Below are 20,415 nucleotides of genomic sequence, written 5' to 3'. Positions count from 1 at the left end.
CGGCCGAATGGTACGCCATGCACCAAGAGCCTCCACAAAGGGTGGTGCAAGGAGTCCCGATGAATGTTCCCCCTCAGCCATAATTTACTGAGGAAAATGAAGCCGCCTTCTTCCTTCCAAGGGAGATCGAAGAATGGCTTTAAACGGCATTTAGGGAAGAAAACCTTCGGCCAAAAGTCCTACTGTATCGGGAAACTATTCTCGAAATTTTATTAAAATAGCAGAACTCTTTATGATAACCTCGTGTACTCCTGACCTATTTAGTTAAGTTTTTGTTTTATCTTAGGACTATGTAAGATCTCTCTATGATTTCAATGAAATGATGGTTTTAAAGTTTGAATGGTCCATAATAAGTAAAACACGCTCATGGTGGTAAAGGATGAAAAGGGGAACGAGAAACATGACCCCATGCACAAGAACAAGGCAACCCGACATCAATTTCTCCGACACAGAAGGTTCAACACGGGCCGTGTCCAACCAACACGGCCCCGTGTTGCACTCCCTGCAGAAAAATGCCCAGTTCAGGTAACTGGACACGGGCCGTGTTCACAAGACACGCCCCCGTCTCCAGGCTTCTGTTTCTTTTTTATAATTTTCGTTACTGGCACCTGAACACGGGGCCGTGTCCAGACTGCCAGTAACATAAAATCTTTGCTTTTAACACCATATTACACATCTAATCAACCTAAAAATTTATTTTTTAGGACACATTGAGGACAATGTTTAATTTAAGTGTGTGTGGGGGGGGGGGGATGCTAAAACCTTGAAATTTTGCAAGTCCTAAAAACAAGCCTTACACAAAACTCTATTGGAACCGCTAATCACCCCAAATTTTTTTTTTCAAATTTTTCAATTTTTCTTTACTTGTCTAAAGTTTAAGTTGGGAATTCTAAGATTAATAAGGTTATATTTTTACAAGTTTACAACCAATAGCGTTGTGATAAAAAGAACCAACATACGAAAATTACGAAACGGCATGACAAGCTTAAGTTAAAATTTGATTATATATACTTGATCACATAGAAAAACCCATTCCCACAAAAAGTGAGTTTTGAGCCTTTATTGAGCATACAAATACACATCTTTAGACTAAATGCTCATTTTTCGTTTCTTGTGTGAATAGCCGCTTGGTTCTTACGACTCTAGAACTTGCCATGACGATTCATTCCCGGTCCTTACCAACTTAAACCCAAGTAAGTAAATGATGGAGGCATTAGGACTAACCCCTTTTTCTTTCAAAACCATTATTTTCATTTTTCTTTTCACCCACCTAAAAACTTCCCCTAGTTAACTCCTTTGAGCCTAAACCTTTCATTTCTTTACCCTAAAAACCCTTTTACCCACCAAAACCTTTTTTATTTTTTATTTTTTACCCTTTATTTTAGTAACAAGCTCGGTTTTCGTGTGACTAAAAAAAATGATGAATTTTGAAATAAACAAACAAAGCTCTTAAAACAAAAAGCTTGTTTGAAGAAATACTTCACTAAAAATAAAAAGTCACTAAAACAAAATGTTTTACGAAAACTGACGCTTTTTACGCTTTTCGCCCTTTTCTACTAACCACTAACCCATTCACCCACCTTTAGCCCAAGCCTTTACCCAAAAAAAAAGTCCTCTTGATATATACAAAGGTAACAAGTTAAAAAGGAGGAGGATTGATTGCTTGGCAAGCTTATGGTAGGAATAAGTTCCATGCCGCTCTCGAGTGATTCACTAAAAATACACCTTCGGCCGAGTGTGAGTGATTTCTCCCGTGAGGTATGTGAACTTGTATATAAATGGAATTTTAAAAAAGGCATGTTATGCCCAAATAAATAATTTATCCTATGAAACGTTCTAAATAAATCATAACGAATAGGATTATAAATAAATAAAAATAAAACCCAAAAAAGATCTTGGATTCCCGACACTCTATGACAAGCCAAAACCTTCTCTTCCACCCATTCCATTTGGGAGTGTAAGCCACATATTAAAGAGTTTTGCTTGAGGACAAGCAAAAATTCAAGTGTGGGGGTATTTGATGTGTGTAAAATGCAACATATAAAATACATCAAATAAGGCATAAAACTAACCCTTTTTAAGTACTAATGTTGGAAAAAGAGTGCTTTTGTCTTCCTTTTGTATTTTCAGGATTAAATGAGCTCAAATTCACAAAAGAAGCAAAAAGACAGCTAAATCTAACATAAATACAAGAAAAGGAATACAAGTGGATTGCCCGACCCCTCAACGACATCCTCCCAAGCAAAATAGAGAAGACAGAAGAATGAACACGCCCCGTGCTCAGCCAGCACGGGGCCGTGCCCAAGAAGCAGCAGAAAAGACAAACCTATAGAAGCTTCTATTGCCCACCACGGGGTCGTGTCCAGCAGACACGAGGGCGTGGCGAAAGTATAGCAGGCGCATTAATTGTAATTGCAAATTACAATTAATGAAGAGAGAGAGTGTCAGACAGGCACGGGGGCGTGTCCAGCGGACACGGGGCCGTGCCCAGCCTTCTGTTCAGCTTATAAATAGGAGTGCTTAGTTTCATTGCAACTCATCCCTTGGCACACCACCTCTCTCACACTTCATCTGCCACCCACCACCACCATAACACCATCATCCACCACCATCATCCATTGTCCATCATAGAGTGTGTGAGTCGTCTCGGGATCCAAGATTGATCGTAAGAGTTCTTGACAATCAAGGCCATGTTTGCCTAAGTCTCTTACATCACTTGGTGAAGACAAGTGTTTAGTATAATACTTTTTATTTTTAATCTTTTTCACTTTTTATTTGGTTTTGTATTAATGACTTTAATTACTAGTTGCTTATCTTGAAGGTGATCTTTCCTTATCGTTTGTCCGTGGTGTATTTTACTGTCTATATAAAATAAAAGATTTTCACCATTCATATCTCCACGGTCTATATGGAGGTATGTTGGCTACCTGGTCGGGGGTTAAGGGAACGGTTTGGTAAGGGTCTTGCCCTTGTTCAGCGTTTAGAGGTCCTGCAAGGGACCTGGGTCAAATTTAGTAGGACCTCCTTCAATGCCCATAGGTATTGGATGGCGGGGATCCAAATTCTTTGACCCCCTCATAAGTTAACTACTATTAATACTATAACCCGGCTATTTAGGACTGTATCCCTACTGACTCAGACTACTTAGTCGAGGGTAACGTCACCGCCAAAAGCGGGGCCTACCATAATTTGCATTAATAACTTAATTCATTATCTTCCAATAATCCAACCCTTTAGGATTGTATCCTTGCTGACTCAAACTACTGGGTTGAGGGTAACGTCGCCTTCAAAAGAGGGGCCTACTACAATAACTAAGATAATCTCTTAAACAAGTGCAAAAGTGCAAAAATAATCAAAGGTTATACTAATACACGAGTCGGATCCAAGTGATTCATCTTGTCTATCTGTTTTTATTTTTATTTCATTTTTTAGCATTTAATTAGTTTTTATTTTCTTAGTTTAAAAACCTTTTCTAATTTTTTGATTTGATTAGACGTTGAGGATAAACCGGTACTAAAAGCTCTTGTGTCCTTGGACGACCTCGGTATCTTACCAACACTATACTACGTCCACGATGGGTGCACTTGCCCATATGTGTGTTTAGTGTTAGTAAATATCGTGTTTTATAAATTTAAAACTTGGCTAAAAGTGTAAAAAGGGCTTAAAATATACATCTAAAATATATTACACTACACACGCATCAGACAACAAACAATAATGAGAGAATTTTCTTTTTTTATCATTGAAAACACTTTCAATCATAATTTGTTTTTCTATTATAAGTTTAATATGATTTGTTATAAGATTCTAACTATCTTGTTGTGACATGTTTATTTTTATTTACATCTCTGTATAAACTTTACTCAAAATAAAGTTGTGTATTGTAATGTACTAGTGACTGAAGCATAAACACATACATGTCATCAAATTTGCCTTACAATTTACTTTTATATATATATAAAGTGACATCTTTAAACTTTTTTCGTTATTTTAATAATATTTTATAATTTTTATGAGGAAAAAAATGTTTTATGAGATTTTAAATATACCATTACGAAGGGCTTATTTCATATATCTACCTTTCAATAAAAATCTTATTCAAAATCCATCAGGTCAAACATAACTTATTTTTTTGTTCGTACCGTGATGAACGGATAATGTCTGAAAACATGGCTCTAGGTAGGGGTGTTCAAAACCGGATATCCGAAATTAAGTCGAATATCCGAACATTTCGGATAGTAGATTTCACTATCCGAATCCGTATCCGAAATCTCGGATATCCAACTTTTGGATATCCAAAATTTCGGATACGGATTCGGATAATGAAACGGATATCCGAAATTCAAAAAAAATAAATTTCAAAATACAAGTTTCTAGCTTTTCCAACATAACAAACAACAAATAAAAGAGCTGATGTTCAAAAAAAAAAAAAAAACAAACCAACATAAGATATTTATGAACAAATTGTATGAACAAATCTACGAACAATCGGAGTTTTTCTTTCCATCTTGTTTCTTCTTTTGCCTTTTTTTTCTTTAGCCTTAGAAATCACCTCTTTTCCGACACTAGCTCACAATCGGAGTTGTTTGCATTGGAGATATCCATTTAAAACAACCTGTAACAAATCAAAATACAATGAATCTATGAACAAATCAAAACAATACAACAAATCTATGAACAAATCTGAATGGAAATTATATGAACAAATCAAAAAAAGATAACAAATCTATGGAACAAGCCTGAATAGAAATCGTATGAACAAATCTATGAAAAAAACGTATGAACAAATTTATTAACAAATCAGAAACTTGGATTTGGAATATGAAACAAATCGATGAAACTGGAAACAAATCATATATAACAAATCGAACAAGATAACAAATCGTATATAACAAACTCTTATATAACAAATCAAATAGAAACTTGGATCTTCAAACAAATGGAACAAAAACTTGGATCTTCAAACAAATCGTACAGAAACTTGGATCTTCAAACAAATAAGATTCGTATGAAACAGAAAGTTGGAAGTGAAACAAACCTTGGATCTTCGATTTTCAGATCTCGACGTGTTGCCGTGTTGGTGTTTTGATTATTCGATTCTTCGATGCTGGATATTTTTGAGTTCGTGGGGTGATTTAGTGTGTGAGTGAATGAAGAGGTGAGAGCGGCTGAGAGAAAAATATTAGGGTTAGGTTTTCTATAGTGGTATTTATATACAGGTATGTTTAAAAAAATCGGATATCGGATATCCGAAATATCCGAAACTTTCTGAAATCACTATCCGAATCCGAAAATTCGGATTATCCGAATTTGAATTTTCGGATAATTCGGATTCGGATAATCGGATAAATCGGATTCGTATTCGGATGATTTTGAACACCCCTAGCTCTAGGTACTGATATTCGTTTTTAGCTTTTCTTGACGTTCATACGACTGTCTTGACGAATCGACATCATTCGACCAAATAACATCATTATTGATATTATCATAACCGGTACCGGTATTCGTTAATTTATGGTTTTCGATCAAATCTGAAACAGATGTCAATATCCTCTTAGGCATAACTCTTTTGGTTGTTATACCGAGTGCCAGTATCATATGAGTACTATAACAAACCAAACCAATACCGTTTTATAACATAGAATCCTATAACTTAAATTTAAATCAGAAGGTGAACTTTTACGTCTGATTCTTTATATCATTAGGACCATACCTTCCCGACCTCTCTCCCAAATACATATTGGGTATCCTTATCTACTGAAAAATCAATAGTGTAAAGATCTTATACTTTGTACAGAATTTTAACTTTTTATTTGATCATATATATGCAATGTATGCACTCCACTCATTTATAATTTCTTTGATTTTTTGTGGACAGTCATCATAAGGAATCATTATCTTAAAACCACATAAAATTAAATCACACTAATATGTCTTTCCTTTGTTAGTAAGCATGACAAATCAACTTTAATGCATAGTGTGTTATTGGTGGCTTATTTTGGTATAATCTTAATATGGACTTTGATTTTTTCTATAATGGAGGACTTGATGCTCTTTAACAACCATACCACAAGAAATCATCTACTACCCAATTGAATTGTCTACAGATAACTATATGTTTTTATACGATGCGTATATGATGTATATACGTATGTACATATACGTATAAAAATATGTGGTATGATAAGGTGAATACGTAGAAGAGTAAAGTAATACCAAAAACTAATTTTTATAGTTAGAAACTTAAGTTTCTAACTATGTATATGCCTCACCTCTACACGGTAATAATTTCAAATGAATTATGTCATAGTGATTAGAATATCAATAACACCCCACATATAATCTTTTACATTTATTATCTAACACTTTTCATTTCCCTTTTTTAACCATGGACGTTCATGATATTAAACAAAATTCATGTTATTATGTATTTGAATCATGATCGGATAGTTTTTTTACGATTAATTTCTTTAAAGTTTTCAAATTTCAATAGTTAGCTCCACGGGGGCTCTTAGGCTAGCCAAACCGGGCGACAGTCCGAGGCCAAAAAGTTTTTTATAAGTTTTATATTATTTATATGTTGAAATCCTAAAAGAAAAACCTATTTACCAATTTTGTAACGGGGCTAAATCTACTAAAGGCCCAAAATTTAAACCCACCAAAAATTGATTATTCATTGGACTGTGGGGCGCCCAAAAAACAACATTGACGTTTCAGGTTTTTAGGGGGACGGTTGGTCGAACGACAAATGAGATCATCAACAACATTCATCGTATCAAAGATCAACAACAGTCTTGCATTCTTGCTTACAATGATCGACCTTTCAGGTTCGATACCAGCCTACAACAAATTTGAATGTAAAATTCTACCAAGGGTTTATAAGTAGGGCTGCAAACGAACCGAACGAACACGAACAAGACCTTGTTCGTGTTCGTTTGTTAAGAAATATATGTGTTCGTGAACCGTTCACGAACACTTATCAAACGAGATTTTATGTTCGTGTTCGTTTGTTAAGGAAATGAACTTGTTCGTGTTCGTTTGTGTTTGTTTGTTAATTTTAGGCAACGAACGTTGACGAACACAAATGAGCACAAACTAACGTTCATGAACACAAATGGAAACAAACGAACACAAACAATCGTTCATGAACAAAATATATAATACACTGACACTTATTAGATATTTAATTTATCGGAATTTTGAAGTATTTAAATAAATATAAAAACTAAAAACACTAATGAATTATCGAACACAAACGAACATGTTACCGAACGTTCACGAACATAAACGAACGAACACGACCTCTGTTCATGTTTGTTCATTTAACTAAACAAACGAAATTTCTTGTTCATGTTCGTTTGTTTAATAAACGAACGAACACAAACGAACTTCCCGCCGAACGGTTCACGAACTGTTCGCCGAACGTTTGGTTCATTTTCAGCCCTATTTATAAGCCTTAAGGGTTTGCATTCTTGCTTTACAATCACTGATTATTTATGAAATAGTGAATTCGAATGTAAAATTTTGATTTTTGATGCCATTCCTTGATGAATAATGGTTTCTTCCTAGCTTAATTTTTTGATGTCATTTGATTAAGTAAGTTAGTTCGATAATTTGGCTACACTACTATTGTTTTGTTTATTTTATAAAAAATTAATCAATTAACATCGTATTATGGGAGGAGCTTAACTTTTTTATCATTCTCGAGGACGGCCCTCGTCAGCTTTCAAGTCTCATGCTTTCGTTTTTTCTCAATTGCATGGCACTTACTCATGAGTAACAAATGACTTGTTGAAAGTTAGAGGCTAATTATATTATTTAGGCCTACGATATTAAGCCGTTATTAGTATAGTGGAGAATTCAAATGAGAAGAAATTTTTTGTAAGAAGAAAAAAGAAGAAATTTCAATCGATAAGAAAGCTTTATTTTACTTCATTTAATATAACTATTTAATATTACTATAAGGATAGATTAGTAAATCTACATAGGTCATTAAATTGTAGTCTTCCTCTTTAATAGCTAACTATATTAAATTTTTTGTAACTTATCTTCAAAATATATATATTTTTTCAAAAAGAATAAAATAAAATAATTTAAAGTGTAGGATAAATTATGAGTTGTGTATGATAAATTACGAGTTGGGTAGGATAAATTTCAATGTGTAGGATGAATTTCGGAATATGTAAGATAACTTTTGATGTGTGTAAGCAAAAAAAGTTAGTGTGAAGGATACTAGTCTTTATGACTAATTAATTAGTAAAAAATGATAATAAATGAGATAAGTGAAAAAACTATTTAATGTTTTACAAAATTACCCTTTGTTCTTTTTTTTTCTCAATTAAATTTTCTTCTCAAATGAATTTTCCTCTATTAGTATATACCTAACTATATTAAGCCGTTAGTATAACTTATATACGTTAATTTAAATATATGTATATTATGCCGTTTGCATAACTTATATACGTTCATTTAAATAAATGTATATTAAGCCGTTTGCATAACTTACATACGTTGATTTTATTATAAATATATTGATATTGTGGTTATCAACTTCTAAAATAGAATAGACTTATTCTCCAAGTTTCTTTACCCTATATGTAACGCCCTGCTTTTTTGTAACTTTCCTTAATTAGAAAACGCGTCTTTTATTTCTATTTTTGGAAGCTTGTTCCTTTTGTATTTCGTATTTCGTTTCAAACCATTGTAAATCCGAGACTTTGATTGTAATGAAATTCTAATTTTTATACAATCTTATACGTGTCGCAATACTTGGGTTATACGTTGTCAATCTCGAATGCATACGCGCAACCAATACCCGACATACTAGTACTCATAACTTATACATGCTTGTTAACTATTAAATACGTGGTTAATAATAATAATAATAATAGTAATAATAATAATATAATATAATAATAAAAAATCTAATAAGGTAACAATAGTAATTTACATACTAACTAACGTAAGTTGAAAAAAAAATAATGAAATGTTATGGCTGCTTAAAGCAGCGACCGCCAGTGCCAAACTTATTTACTTGTTCGATTTTATTTTCAATGTCTAAACCACCTCATCATATAATAGTTTTCATAAGTTAGTTATGCACTAACTAATATAATATGCATCATTATCAAACATGTATGTTATAATTAACAAAAAAAAATAATATAAAAAGTGGGGACAACTACTTTCGATCACCAGTTATGGAGGGTTTGGTTTTGTTTGCTTTAGTCATAAATCTCCAATCTAACCATAGTAAATTTACACTTATTTAAATTGTTATATAATATAACATTTATACACCATTTGATATGGCAAAGAAGAAAAATAAAAGGGTAAAGAATGTGGACTGTTTTAATTGATTTTTTTATGTAATAAACTCCCACCATATAATCCCAACACATAATGTATCATTTGATTGATTATGTGGATAATTAAAATAACATAACTTATTAACACAATGCCTACCTAAGTCAACAAAAAAAAAGGGTAAAAGATAGATGGCAGCTGCGGCCGCAACTATTGTTGCAGTTTTGTTTAATTTTTTTTTTTTTTTTCAAATCACCCAACAACTTACATTTATTACACAACAACTTAAACCCTAATTACTCCCTATATAAGCAACACTTCCCATACTCATTTTCCACTTTACAAACCTCTTAATCACTTCAAAAACACTCTCTAAATCACTCAAAAATTCCCAGCTTTGAGCAGAAAGTTTAAGGGTTTCAAAGTGAGTTCTAACTCACTTCTTCTTCTATTTTCTTCTTGTTTCTTTATTCTTAACACTTGGATAACCTCTAGGAAGGTTTTCACAAGTTTGCTTGGGCAAACTAAGGTGAAACCTCACCATTTTTGAGGATCAAAGTTCACTTTAAATTCTGCTCATTTTTATCTTTTTAAATCTTCATGTTTTGATAGAAAACTTGATGGAATCTTGTTCCCACCAAGCTCACAACTTAGTCTATGGTTGTGGGTTTGTGTTTAGGGGATTTCCATCTAAGTTTTGGGTTCAAACACCCATTTAAATTCTGTTTAAACTTGATAATTGAATGATGAAAACAAGCACAAGTCATCATCTTCCATATGATGAACTTGTGACTTGTGAAGTGTGAACAAATGGAGGCTTTGGCCTTCCAAACTAAGTTCCACTCCTTCATTTGAATACTTTTATGACGTGATTAGATTATATTTACTTTATCGTTATTCATGACCCTCCCACCATCTTCAAGATGGTGTGTGTAGTGGTGAATCTTATAATGAGGTTTTCTAACCTCCATGCTTGACATACATGATGTTATATGACAATACTTGATTGGACCTAGTCTAGGATATATTATTACCTTATGAATATATCTATTATTATATAGAAACACGGCTGAGTTTGTGGTGTTAATCAAGCTATGATTAATCACCATAAACCTAAGCTAACATATCAAAGATTCTAGAGTACTTGTTATGATTCCGATGGGCAAATTGGGACCCATGAAACCACTTGATATGGTGTCATAAACAACTTTTAGAACTTAGATATTACTTTCATACATACATACTTTGTGTATTTTAAATTCCGAATTCCGACTCTAATCATACCTTGAACTCTCCAACCCGAATACATTCAACCTCCTAAACTCATTCACTCGTCAAGAAATTGGATAATTGGAAGAATTAGCAATTTTGTGAGTATACTCGCAACCCCCTTTTTATGTTTACCACTTTTTGGGGTGTAACATGTTTTACTATTAAACACACTTAAACTTATTCTTTATGCAATGCACAAACCAAATCTTATACATGAATACTATGTTATGATACTTGATGCTTATGTGGACCATACTTATGTGATATGTTTTAGTCATTAGCTTTCACAAGCCTCCATTTGACATGTATAGCGCTATAGGAGTAACGCACCGCCCCCCTTAAACTTGGGTCATGTTGAATTAACTAAACTTTCTTGCGTAAACAGAGGATTGGCTAGAAATATTGCATGCCATGTTAGGTTGATCTCGTATAAACTAAGTTGCCATGTGGATTCGTTTTTAAACTTTTACACTTATACTTATACTTATGCTTAAACTTGTATACTCGCCTTTGCTTTTGCATTGAATTGTATTTTAAACATGTTACAGGTTGATGATGACGATGCTATGAAAAGAAGTAGCGTTGATGCCTAGATACACATATAGACGTTTAGGTTTAATATGTTGTATCAATTTTGATTATGTTGTTACGTATTTCCTTTGAACATGTTGTTATTTGAATTTCCTTGTATGTCTGACAATCTATCTATGAAATGAAATCGGTTTATTAAATATTGTCACAAATAGCGTTATGATGTCTCTAGCAATCTTCACACTTCGTCTCATCCCGATGTTTCTGCCATTGGTTGGGGTGTGACAGATTGGTATCAGAGCCATAACTATAGGGAATTAGGAAAAGTAGGAATGCTTTAACCTAGTCTATAGTTCTAGAGCCTTATTCTTATGTTTTGCTTGAACCACTTGCATGATACATTATTTACTCCTTATTTACTTGCTTTTGGCCTTCTAAACATATATGCCACTCTTGTGTTAATACTTGCTTTGTTTGTTAATACTTGTTGCATTATTCCATCATTGTGTATCCTTGAAATGCCTTTTACGTATTATTTCTTGAAATGCTCATTATGCTTATACTTGTTATTATTATTTTGAACATACGTCTTTTACTCGTTTATACTAAAATCAAAGCCACTCATAATACACAAACGAGACGACTTCACCAAAATAGGCGTGAAACCCACAATTTGGTGAATGACTCTCAGTCCTTCTACTTTTCTTTCTTACCCGAAATTCACCACCAAGTTAGGAGTGAAATCCTCACCTTGATGGAGAAATTCAAATTTTGAATTCTAGTGGACTCTCGTCAAAGTGTTGAAATCAAATTTTGACCCGACGAGTACCAACCACACTTAGGATACTAAATCGCCAAGTTAGGGGTGAAACCCGCACCTTGTCGACTAGTTCCACTCCTTGATTTTCATAAATCCCGCCAAGTCTCGAAATTTCAATTGATTTGGGACATGTAGTAATCGGAAGGGTAAATACCGTTAACCGACTTGTCGGCGAGAGTCTTTCACCTATTAGGCCAAAGCATGCTCCTCAAATTCGAAAGACTTTTCGACCACTTTGGTTAGTCAACGTTCCGTTTTGGAACCATCCCAAATTTTAATCGAGCATGTGTTTCTATTATTTATTTCATACGATGCGATCTTTCAAATTCGAATTTACTTTCGATATTTTCTTCTCGCACACACACAACATATTGAACATTTTTCCATACATTTATGCATATGCATGATTTCGTATAATTTAAATTCATATTCCTTGTAACGACAAGTGGAGACATATCATCGAGATAGGAGTGACTTCCTTACCTTGACGATTAACTCCACTCCCCTTTTCTTAAAACGACCTCACCAACGAGTTAGGGGTGATTCCCTTACCTAGGTGATCGTTACCAAAACGTCCATTCAAAATATCTTATTATGCAAACTCGATCATATTTTATACCTAAATTGTTTATCATTAACCAAATCCCTACTTATGCGATTCTCAAAATTTATTATTTTATCAAATGTAATCTTTATTCCATTATACATTTCACATAGATCATATACACGAGATTCTTAATCATGTCTTAGACGTTTTACTACACAAATTTCCAAACCTTACGAAATGCTACCTATCAATTTAATCGACCCAATGAATCTCTTGCCCATGAACTTAATATTCCATTTAATAACAAAAACATGTTCATATTATACCATCATACTAGGGACTTCTACTCTTAATCAAAATCAAATCTACCTTTCTCACACACTTATAAAATCTTATAGATATTATAAGATCATTTTACCAAAGACTATTTTCAACATCAACCAATCATGGACAAAACCCTTGACAATGAACACTAAAGACCTTTTCTAAATCTTTTGTTTTTCTCTCTAAGGATCAACGTTTTCACAAGAACCCCCCCCCCCCAAAATACAAAAATTTATTGTTTAATGAAACAAATTTACTTTTTATCGAAAACCTTTTTCCTACACTAATTTACAAACACGTGGGCAAAAAGACTTCATGGGACCGACCATATTCGGATTACGTAAACTCTTTTAAAACAAAAGTAGCATTTCCATTCATTACAGAATACATTATGCTTAACCAATAAGTACTTTATATCCTCTTACATATGCAAATTATATTCTACCTTTCAAACCAAGCTAAATCTAACTATGATACGGTAAACTCAACGTTTCGCTTAAACAACTATACATGCAAATCATCATACACGTTTTAGTCGTTGCATCGCGACAATTTCATTTATATCGTTCGTACTTACATGCTCAACCTCTTGAGCACTCTTACATGCTTAAATTTGTTATGTTTCCAATTAATACTATATACGCAATCGTTAGTATTCATACTCACACTCACACTCATATTCATAACAATACATTTTATGCTCATACTTATAATCGTATTCATACTTATACTCATGCGTTTTATGCTTATACTTATATTTATACGTTTTATGCTTATACGTATACACATACTACTCGTACGTTTTATGTTGATACTCATACTTACGTGCATATTCATACTTAAACTTATACTTATGCTCGTACTTTCATTAATACCCATGATTCATACATTCGTACCTATACGCGAGCGTAATCCGAGGGATTCGCTTGCGTGGGTCTCATACATACTCAAGCATGGACTTGCATACATACTACATTCTTACACGTACACATTCTTAATTTTTAAATTATGTATACCCTAATTCATACACAACTAGTACAAGCTATGCGGATCATGCGACGATCAATAGAATCGCGGGTGCACACGGGATTATAGTGATGGGCGTATGAAAACCATAGAGTGTACTATTGTGTATGGTAAGACACGGAACGTAACATGACACCGAATACGAAACGGACGTAACATGGTCAAAACATGGTGGATACGCCATTGGTACTTCCTATATACAAGTGTTATCATCATGTTACCAAACTTTCGTAAAATGTGCCATGAGAAATTCAGTGTTTTGCAGACCTTTTAGACCTAATTCAAACTTTAAACAACTCACAAACGCGTTAAATCCGATTATCCATGACGAGACTTCATTCTTAGCACACTACTTTCGTCTATCCAAAACATATGTCATTCTTATACTTGCATTCGTTTATTAAGAGTCAATCGTTCAATTCCATATACGCAACTATACGTTTCCAATTATGTTTGGTACCTCAAATCATTTTAGATAAACGAACTCCTTTGCAAAACTATCTTGCCATTCTTCAAAATTTCATACTTTTTACGTTTCAAAATTTTCGAGTCTCAATTCTTAATAATCACCTTTTGCCAAAACTCTTTCAAGTCTTCCTCTTAAATAAATTTCGGGACGAAATTTCTTAAAGAATGGGAGACTGTAACGCCCTGCTTTTTTGTAACTTTCCTTAATTAGAAAACGCGTCTTTTATTTCTATTTTTGGAAGCTTGTTCCTTTTGTATTTCGTTTCAAACCATTGTAAATCCGAGACTTTGATTGTAATGAAATTCTATTTTTTATACAATCTTATACGTGTCGCAATACTTGGGTTATACGTTGCCAATCTCGAATGCATACGCGCAACCGATACCCGACATACTAGTACTCATAACTTATACATGCTTGTTAACTATTAAATACGTGGTTAATAATAATAATAATAATAATAATAATAATAATAATAATAGTAATAATAATAATATAATATAATAATAATAAATCTAATAAGGTAACAATAGTAATTTACATACTAACTAACGTAAGTTGAAAAAAAAAATAATGAAATGTTATGGCTGCTTAAAGCAGCGACCGCCAGTGCCAAACTTATTTACTTGTTCGATTTTATTTTCAATGTCTAAACCACCTCATCATATAATAGTTTCCATAAGTTAGTTATGCACTAACTAATATAATATGCATCATTATCAAACATGTATGTTATAATTAACAAAAAAAAAATAATATAAAAAGTGGGGACAACTACTTTCGATCACCAGTTATGGAGGGTTTGGTTTTGTTTGCTTTAGTCATAAATCTCCAATCTAACCATAGTAAATTTACACTTATTTAAATTGTTATATAATATAACATTTATACACCATTTGATATGGCAAAGAAGAAAAATAAAAGGTAAAGAATGTGGACTGTTTTAATTGATTTTTTTTATGTAATAAACTCCCACCATATAATCCCAACACATAATGTATCATTTGATTGATTATGTGGATAATTAAAATAACATAACTTATTAACACAATGCCTACCTAAGTCAACAAAAAAAGGGTAAAAGATAGATGGCAGCTGCGGCCGCAACTATTGTTGCAGTTTTGTTTTATTTTTTTTTTTAATTTTCAAATCACCCAACAACTTACATTTGTTACACAACAACTTAAACCCTAATTACTCCCTATATAAGCAACACTTCCCACACTCATTTTCCACTTTACAAACCTCTTAATCACTTCAAAAACACTCTCTAAATCACTCAAAAATTCCCAGCTTTGAGTAGAAAGTTTAAGGGTTTCAAAGTGAGTTCTAACTCACTTCTTCTTCTATTTTCTTCTTGTTTCTTTATTCTTAACACTTGGATAACCTCTAGGAAGGTTTTCACAAGTTTTCTTGGGCAAACTAAGGTGAAACCTCACCATTTTTAAGGATCAAAGTTCACTTTAAATTCTGCTCATTTTTATCTTTTTAAATCTTCATGTTTTGATAGAAAACTTGATGGAATCTTGTTCCCACCAAGCTCACAACTTAGTCTATGGTTGTGGGTTTGTGTTTAGGGGATTTCCATCTAAGTTTTGGGTTCAAACACCCATTTAAATTCTGTTTAAACTTGATAATTGAATGATGAAAACAAGCACAAGTCAGCATCTTCTATATGATGAACTTGTGACTTGTGAAGTGTGAACAAATGGAGGCTTTGGCCTTCCAAACTAAGTTCCACTCCTTCATTTGAATACTTTTATGACTTGATTAGATTATATTTACTTTATCATTATTCATGACCCTCCCACCATCTTCAAGATGGTGTGTGTAGTGGTGAATCTTATAATGAGGTTTTCTAACCTCCATGCTTGACATACATGATGTTATATGACAATACTTGATTGGACCTAGTCTAGGATATATTATTACCTTATGAATATATCTATTATTATATAGAAACACGGCTGAGTTTGTGGTGTTAATCAAGCTATGATTAATCACCATAAACCTAAGCTAACATATCAAAGATTCTAGAGTACTTGTTATGATTCCGATGGGCAAATTGGGACCCATGAAACCACTTGATATGGTGTCATAAACAACTTTTAGAACTTAGATATTACTTTCATACATACATACTTTGTGTATTTTAAATTCCGAATTCCGACTCTAATCATACCTTGAACTCTCCAACCCGAATACATTCAACCTCCTAAACTCATTCACTCGTCAAGAAATTGGATAATTGGAAGAATTAGCAATTTTGTGAGTATACTCGCAACCCCCTTTTTATGTTTACCACTTTTTGGGGTGTAACATGTTTTACTATTAAACACACTTAAACTTATTCTTTATGCAATGCACAAAACAATCCTTATACATGAATACTATGTTATGATACTTGATGCTTACGTGGACCATATTTATGTGATATGTTTTAGTCATTAGCTTTCACGAGCCTCCATTTGACATGTATAGCGCTAAAGGAGTAACGCACCGCCCCCCTTAAACTTGGGTCATGTTGAATTAACTAAACTTTCTTGCGTAAACAGAGGATTGGCTAGAAATATTGCATGCCATGTTAGGTTGATCTCGTATAAACTAAGTTGCCATGTGGATTCGTTTTTAAACTTTTACACTTATACTTATACTTATGCTTAAACTTGTATACTCGCCTTTGCTTTTGCATTGAATTGTATTTTAAACATGTTACAGGTTGATGATGACGATGCTATGAAAAGAAGTAGCGTTGATGCCTAGATACACATATAGATGTTTAGGTTTAATATGTTGTATCAATTTTGATTATGTTGTTACGTATTTCCTTTGAACATGTTGTTATTTGAATTTCCTTGTATGTCTGACAATCTATCTATGAAATGATATCGGTTTATTAAATATTGTCACAAATAGCGTTATGATGTCTCCAGCAATCTTCACACTTCGTCTCATCCCGATGTTTCCGCCATTGGTTGGGGTGTGACACTATATATATTCCATTGTATTTATTATATGTATACACATATCAATGAAATATTAATCTCTTTTCCTCTACATCTATTCTATATTGTTTAGCTATTAGGCTTGTTGTTTCACTACACATTATCAGCACGAGTTACTTTTGGAATGGAATCACGTTGATACATCAATGCTATATCATCAATTTTAACTCTCTAAACATGTCATCAACATCACAGGCGCTAAAGGTATGATTTTATCATTTGCAATTGGTGTTTCATCTTTTTGTTACAATCTATGTATGTTTATTTCCACCGTTGGATGATATAAGTGGAGATGAAAGTATGACTTTTCACGTTGACAGAAACTTTAAGAGTAAATGGTATCATGTTGGGATATGCATATATCAATGAAATATTAATCTCTTTTCCTCTACATCTATTCTATATTGTTTAGCTATTAGGCTTGTTGTTTCACAACACGTTATCAACACGAGTTACTTTTGGAATGGAATCACGTTGATACATCAATGCTATATCATCAATTTTAACTCTCTAAACATGTCATCAACATCACAGGCGCTAAAGGTATGATTTTATCATTTGCAATTGGTGTTTCATCTTTTTGTTACAATCTATGTATGTTTATTTCCACCATTGGATGATATAAGTGGAGATGAAAGTATGACTTTTCACGTTGACAGAAACTTTAAGAGTAAATATATGATATTTTTGACATAAATATTATCTATGGTTTTCACAATAATCATTTTTTCTAAATCTAAAGTTTTTTTTTTAGTTTAAATGTTATATATGAGTGTTATCTATTTTAAATTATTTACACCTTAGTTGGCTATGATTTAACAAGTCGAATATGGTAAATAAAATTAAAACTAATATCACTGTTGTGGAACTATTTTCCTATAAATAATGAAACAACTTAATTTATCAATGAACAACTTAGATTTGGGTGTGAGATTCCAACGTGCAAAAAAATTTTGAAACTTAAATGGGTATGACTTTTGGGTCATGTATTGCATATATGTGTTTAGCTGTATATATTTACTAGGTTATCACCCGCGAACTTCGCGGGTAGGAAAATTTACTTTATATTAATTAAACTATGTCAGAAAGTTGTTTTATAATTGTTTTGAATTGAAAGTTGTAGTCATTAGGGTTGCGAACAAACTTGTTTTTTAATTGTTTTGAATTGAAAGTTGTAGTCGTTAGGGTTGCGAGTAAGGTTAGAAACTTTGGGCAAGAACCGGAGGCAGAAATTTGCCTCACTGAATGACCCACGACAAAAAAAAAACTTTTATTTATTATAACAGATTATTAGAACTTTATTAATATTTTGTCCGTTCTTTATTATAACACTTAACATGTACAAAAAAAATAAAAAAAAAACTATAATGAATTCTCCAAGCCTTTAACACCACCATTGTCACCAACCTTTGAAACACACAAACACAATATCTTTTGATATGCACAATCACATTGGTTGAGTACCACACATATAGGCCAAACAGATTGAAAGTTGACTGTAGTGCAATCCAAATTTCAAATGCATAGTTTTCAAATGTATTTATTATTGTTATAATATTATTTACGTAACTATATTTGACCTATTAATTATTATTTACAAAACATACTAAAAGTGGTTTTTGAAACTTTAAAAGTTAAACATATGAGGTAAAATCTTACTTCATAATAATAGATTGTCAATTTGTAAACAAAATTATTAACTCAAAATTATAAAATAAATCTATCTATGGAGTATGCATTGGTAAACATACACGACATTCTCAAAATTACAGAGACAAATTTCAATAGTTTGTTTGATTTGCAAAATATTTTATAAATTGATATTAACAAACGGGAAAAAATAAAGATAAAATATAAATTATTAATGTTTAGTTTATTAACAAATTCGAAACCTTAAATTTTTACCTACTTTGATTTTAAAAATATAAGAAAGTACTCACGGTTACGTTATTGATGGTTTTAAATTCAATTTGTTTGTTTTTAAAAATAAATTAATTTGGAAATTCAAATTGTTTGTGTAAAAAAATATTCATGCATTGATCAAATAAAACGTTGTATCCAAATGACTTGTTTTTGTATAATAAAACATAAATGATATTAGTTTGTATTGATACAAAAATTTCCATGATCACAACATCAAACGGAATTTGATCCATTATACGAAACACCTAGTAAAATGGAAACGTATAATAAAACATAAATGATATTAGTTTGTATTGATACATGAAAAAGAGATTGTGTATTACTTAAAAATTTTGCAAAGTACCTGGTTGAAGAAACCAAAGAATAGATTGAAAGTTGATATGTAATGGAGATGTATGTTGTAATTTATATAAAATGATATTATAAATGGAATGTTCTTTTATGATGAGAAATTTAATAAGATAAATTTTTAAATCCTAGACTTAATAAGATACCTTTTTAGGTTTTAACAACACCAAAATGAACAGATTTGACAACATGGGCTTCAAGATCTTGACTAAGCATGTATGAACACATGTCCTTCGCATAATCATCCCAAAGAGTTAAATCAACCTCAACATCTCTAAAAAAAGAATATAGGCAATTAATTTCAGATTAACAAAATTAGGTAATATTTATAAAATATAAAGAAAAAAAATGTAAATTGTATTACTCGAGATCTTGAAGCTTAAGATTGAGGCGTTTTCAAATTAACATGAGATTTAACACTTACCTGCATAACCCAACTTTGATCAAAACAAAACCTCATTTTCAAATAGAAAACTGTGACAATAAAAATAAGGATTTTTTTATTAGTACTCAACAAATGATCGTTAAATAATTAATTAAAAGTGTAATACCATAGAACAAAACAAATATTATATTTATTTTGATAAAAAATAAAATATCTACATCAAAATTATTTGTCATTCTATGTAGTTTCCATTTTACTTAAAAATGATTGTCAATTAATAAAGAAACAAATTTATCTAAAATTAATTTGGATATGTTATTGCATTATAAATGGAAATATTAATTTACAAAACTTTGGAAATTACGAATAGACAAAATCGACAAAATAATTTAACATAAATAAATTATCATTGTTTTGTTAATTATTATAAATATTTATAAGTTTCCTAAAATAAATAAT

This window comes from Helianthus annuus, chromosome 5 (assembly GCF_002127325.2).
Source record: "Helianthus annuus cultivar XRQ/B chromosome 5, HanXRQr2.0-SUNRISE, whole genome shotgun sequence".
In the NCBI taxonomy this organism is placed as follows: domain Eukaryota; kingdom Viridiplantae; phylum Streptophyta; class Magnoliopsida; order Asterales; family Asteraceae; genus Helianthus; species Helianthus annuus.
This window is presented reverse-complemented; position numbering follows the sequence as displayed.